The following is a 5,740-nucleotide window of genomic DNA, read 5'->3' as shown; positions in this document are numbered from 1 at the left end:
AATGACCAATATTCTATTCATTAGCAGGAGTATTCTAACATTCATGAAAAACAAGGATGAACTGTGGTTTATTTGTTTTTTTGCTTAAATCTAAAAATTGAAGTTAGTTTAGCAGTTGACTGTTGCAGTCATTTGGATGTTTTGCATGCATTTCACTAGGAAGACTAAGAGCTAAGACTTTTTTATTGCCATGGCGTTCACTGTCTTGATGTTGTTTTGCACCATGCCCTTGTGTTGACTTTTGCATACGATATTTTTCAGGCACCCGCTTTATATAACGCAAGAAGGTAGCTGCAAGGACACGAGGATGTGAAAGAGCCAGTGCAGCGCGACTTCACGTAGTGCAGAGGAGCCAATGCCAAAAAATCAAAATGCATTGGCATGTTATTTGGACAAGAAAACTAGTATGTGGGTATATTGAGTGTACCATTTGACCAAATGTCAACAAAATCAAGATACAGTATGTTACACGAAGATGAAAATTCTCACGTGCTCCAGGCAGTCATCTTAACATGGTATATTTATGTAATGTCTCTGATTGGAAAGTCAAATCAAGTATGCTCTCTGGAGACAAACACATAGCAGCAAGTGTCATTGAAAAGTTAAAAATGTGTTTTAAGAAAGCTGATTAGTTCTGAGAAGTGAGTGCTTTTTGTCTTGCCTCTCAACAGATATATCCATGTGATAAAAAAATAGTGGTACAATGAAATTGCATATTTGCTTAGCGACATGATACATACTTGCAATGAGCACGGTGCCTGTGTTTACTATAAAAAGCAACAGCCCATGCTTGGTTAGGTTAGGCCCACTACAACATGCAGGCATGGGTGATTGGCGCTTTTTTTATTTCTGTGTCGTGAGGTTTATTGACGTGCGTATAGGTGCAATGGCACGCAGTATGGCTAGTACAAAAAAGGGGGGGGGGCAGATATATGTAGCTCACTGTACACTACACAGGGCAAAGGAAATCCGTGTTCAGCAACTATGTGAAATGCCATGTACGTAAATTTTACAACGCTACTCGTTCGAAGCGCACACAGGTGCATATTGAAGAAAAGTTTCCAGGGTAGATAATTTAGTTCGTAATTTACACTAATTTTGCTCTAACCACGAGACATAATAATTTGAATATACTGCACGGAAAAACCTAGAGCGAATTAAATTGTGTGTCAGCTTCGTGTGTATACATATAGTCTTTCCTATGCATTAGGTTTTTTGCGTAATGCATTAACAGTTGAGAGCCTATCTTATGATGTGTACTCTGTTTACATTACAGTTGTTTATTAGTTTACTCGTTTGTTTTGCGACTGATGAAATGCCGGCATATATATATTTTCAACATTTGACATAACCCTGTATGTTTTGCAGGGACAACCCAGGACGTGCATTTCTAAGCACTCAGTCAACTGCCAAAAGTGACTCAAACACAGGCCACCAGTAAGTGGACATCAGTTGCAATTTCACATTATGCAGTTGGCGGCTGCCTTGTACGGAGGCTTTTTTTTAAATGAGATGGTGATGTCGTTCTAATGTACATTTTGACCACAAAGGTGCGATCATGTCTCACAGAGGCATATATGGTTGCTATTCTCTGCGAGGGACGTGTTCTCGTGTTTGTGAAGCATTTGTGTTTGGCAGTATTGTCGCCCAATGACTCGGATATAAACACTAACTCGCCACTGCCGGCAAGTAGTTGCGAGAAACGCATTATGACACTGTAAAGTTATTTCATTAATTCGAAGGAAAGTTTTGCAGCAGGAAAAAAGGTTGCTATTCCAGGTAAACATGTCTTTTTCTCACAAGTTATTTAGCCAAATTGTGGATGCATGAAATTCGTGACTTATGAATAGATTTTAAATTATTCTTTAGTAATGCTTCTAAAAGAGACTAGAAATAGCATGTGACTACCTCTGAAATCAGCAGACCATACATTTGCAGTCATAAGTGGCAGTTCCATGCAGTCTCGCACTTTATATTACCTTTCCTTTCAGCAACATTGGAACTGGTGGCTGCGTTTTCAGAAGGAGAAGTGCACTTGACACTGTATATGTATGTGTGAATTCGGTTTTCTTTGTATGTGTCGGCTCACTGACAAACAGTGCAAAAATCTGTTGTACCATGAGCCTGATGACGCCTTCTGCTGCTAGAAATGCGGCACTTGGTATTTTATAGTACTGCATGACATTTAAATCAAAGCTACCACATAAAATGATCAAGAAAACTAACCGCTGTTATAGCTGTTTTCCTCAAAGAACGCTTGTCCTTTATGGGCTGTGTTAATCTGAGCTCTCCACCGATGTTTCCGTAGTATTATCCCTTAGTGAGTGAGAGATTGGGGGCAATTAATCGTGTTAGTGTTTAAGTGGTGTCCTAATTATGTATTTGTTCCAACAAACTTGTCTAGATTACTTTATTGTGTAGTGTAAAGCTTATGAAACCATCAGCAACTACTGAGTTGCTAACACGCATATGGATTTGTCACTATACAGGTGAAACTCGGCTGTACCACTGCAGTGCTGCGGAAATTGCCTTCACCAGCGGCTTTGCAACAGCTGTTTCGCAGCATGTCGGTATGTGTTAATTTATAATTATGTTGGGATGGGCTAGTATTATGGACCACTGCTACTCTGTATTGTGACAGATCCATATGATAAGGGATGTAATAGGCACAGCGAAAACCTTTGAATTTTTTACTATGGTACATAAACAGGCTCTCCTTTTCGTCACTGGAGCAGGAGAGAAGGGCATGCAGGCACTCCTGAATGTACATATATTTCAAAACATGAGACACACACACACACACACACACAATTAAACTAAAGGCAGGGACGTTCCATCTTTCATCTTGAATTGAATTGTGCAGCGCAAAAATACAACACAGACCACAGAGAAGCACACATGTTAACAGGTTTGATACACACGTTAGTTCAACAGATTTGATACTTCAAGTGTGCTATTTTACACAAGGGGGAAGGGAAAGGGGAGAAAATCTGAAAAAAAAAGTGGAGTGGAAAAAAAGGAATCGTGCCAAAAAGCATGAGAAGCATCGCGCAGCCAGGATCACCAGCAGGACAACCTTACGTATAGTTTGTTTCAATCAACTCAGATCACATGCAGCCATTACTGCAATCAAGTTGTTTCCTTATGTCATATGAGGGAATGATGTGGGCCCAAAAAACTGTTTAGAGCTGAAGGATTATGTTTCATTCTAGCCTCATTGCCTGCTTTTTTATCATATTGTTATCAGCGGCTTATGTTAGGGACAAAAGGTAAGAGGACGAACTGTTTCCCGATTCGCCATTCCACACAACATGTCTTTGTGACTATATGTACATGCAGGTGATCCATAGTTGAAAAATATTCAGTACAGTAGAATCTCATTACAAGATGCACTTGGTTGTAAGAGACATCTGAAAATGGTTTGGTTGGTTTTTTGATGTTTGCCACGTTAACAATACTGTATACAAGAGACACCTTTGTTACTAAGGATGACTTTTTAAGTATTCACTACTTCGAAGGCACACAACCCAGACACATTCACTTTGTGCACCTTGTGTGCTCCGAAGGGCGTAAAGATCACGCAATCCTTACAGAAGTCAATCGCGCATGTCTCTTTTAGCATGAACCAGAAAAGGAGGGCAACGAGGACAGTGCAGGGCAGAAAGTGTCGGCAGTTGAAGCTGACGAGCGTCTAAGAGCACCTCAAAGGTACTGCGAGCAACAAGGCTTGCAAAGTGAAGTGTTTAAATTCCAGAAGTTGGGAAGGAAGCTAACACAATCTACAGTCACTAAAAAGCTGTGAATGTCTTCTTTAAAGGGCCTCTAAACCACCGAGGTTGAAATTTAGTTGCGGTGTTGCAGTTCTGCACAATAAGGCAATGAACAGGTAGCCACGAGAATTTTTCGAAACGGTGCAGTAATAGTGGAGCTACGTGTGTTTGATTATCGAAAAGTAGTCCCCACTCATTTTACTCTTTCATCTGGTACACGCCATATGGACAGTGTCGTCTTTTCCTTGCCTAGTACACCTCCAAATGTTATGGGACAGGCCAACACCAACGAGCTCTGTTGCTGCCGCGCTGGCCCGTCGTCCTGCGAGGAGTGGCGCTAATACAACGGAACTGTATGGTGACTCGTGTTGAAGAGCCTCGTAGGGAGACCCTTCTGTTGGCGTTTCTGTTCTTTGCCCCCATCGGCTGCCCACAATGGCATCGCGCGCAACGCGACGAGGAAGAAGGAGTGTGTGTATTTGCTTGCAGGCCTTGCCGGCAGTCGTACACTTTCGTTCGACCAATCGACAGCACCGGAAACTGGTGACATCATCAGAGACAGCCTGGTGACGTCAGGACAAACTGGGGGGTGCAGGATAGGTCCAGAGAGGCGCACGGGGTCATTTTCTTCATATTGTGGTGCTCCAGCAGTGCTACGCACTCTGGCATTTGGCTTCGTCGATCGTGACGGCATTCTGATTTCGATACGCGTGTTTACTTGAAATGTTCAAAAAATGTCGAAAAGTGGTTTAGGGGCCCTTTAAGCCACCCTGAGCATTTATTCCTTCAGATATATCAAAACATACTTTAGTGATGCATAATAAAGTGATCTAGTCTGGCTCCTCGGTGTCTTAAAATTTTTGGTTTCGAGAGACATGTTTCCCCTGCCTCTTGAATATCTTCTGATGAGGCTTTACTGTAATATACACAAACAATTGTGTAACTCCTCCTGCAAGTATTATTCATTAAGCCCGGTCACTTATGTGCAAAGCTTGTGGTTAAGTCTTGATGTCCGTGCTTTTTAGAGCTATGTTTATTAATTCATGCTGTTATTGGTTCTTCGATGCAGGAGACAATGCCTACGAAATTATTCGCCCTGATCATGAGAGCCCTCAAGGGGCAAACAACATCTCTGTTGCAGAAGTGAGCCCGATACCACTTGGAAGTTACCATGACAGATGACACGGCAGCAATAGATACAGAGACTGCCATGTCTACTGCAGCTGCAACAGTGTACGAGGCAAGCAGCAGCGCGTCAGCATCAGCAGCAGTGTCAGAAGGAACCACACCAGGCCTGGTAGAGCAACATGTGTGCTATCACTGACTTTTTTTGTAGTGGATACAACTCATTTGCTCAACATACAAAAGCTTTTCACCACGACTGTAAGCCAGTGTTATTGTGCAGCAAGTGCAAGACTAAGTTAGGTGTTAGAACACAGTACAAGCATCACTTTAATATATGCAAATGCAAACATATTACAGTTGTTGCCTCCCCAGCCAGCCCACATAGTGACAACAATGTGGAACACATGGTGGGACACACCTCTCTCCCATTACAAGATAGTAGAGACTGTCAGTGTTGTTGCTAGATTGACTGGTCTTTGTAGGCAACTAGAAGGACAACACAGGTGTCATAAGATTGTTGTTGATGTTGTTGTTGAAGAGGTAAAAAAGAAGTTTGATGCAGCTGAAGTGCCAACTGATATAGAGCAAATCAAAAGCAACCACCTGAGAAAGCAACATTATCGAAATTTGGGTATCTATGTGCCGCCAACTCTGGTAAGAATGGCATAGGACGGAAGTGTGATGAAAATCACACAGACACTGCTGTTGCATCACTGGCCACAGTTTGCAGCGACTTGTAGGGCAAGAGAGTCAACTGAAAATAACATTATGATATAGTGACATGCTCCCATGTGACCACTTTTCAAGTTATTTTGCAAGATACAGCTCAACCTCCAGAAACGAGA

The 5,740-nt window shown here is 42.0% G+C and overlaps 1 long non-coding RNA gene across 1 annotated transcript; it reads left to right on the top strand.

Moving 5' to 3' along the window:
• Nucleotides 1–440: 440 nt before the first annotated feature.
• Nucleotides 441–5,170, top strand: LOC142574332 (uncharacterized). The gene is made up of 3 exons (XR_012826499.1): nucleotides 441–1,437; nucleotides 2,490–2,570; nucleotides 4,840–5,170. It is a non-coding gene; the product is annotated as an uncharacterized LOC142574332 (long non-coding RNA).
• Nucleotides 5,171–5,740: the final 570 nt, after the last annotated feature.

The sequence above is a fragment of the Dermacentor variabilis genome, chromosome 3 (assembly GCF_050947875.1).
Source record: "Dermacentor variabilis isolate Ectoservices chromosome 3, ASM5094787v1, whole genome shotgun sequence".
NCBI lineage: Eukaryota > Metazoa > Arthropoda > Arachnida > Ixodida > Ixodidae > Dermacentor > Dermacentor variabilis.
Note: the sequence above shows the minus strand (reverse complement) of the source record. Positions and strands in the feature narration are given on the sequence as shown.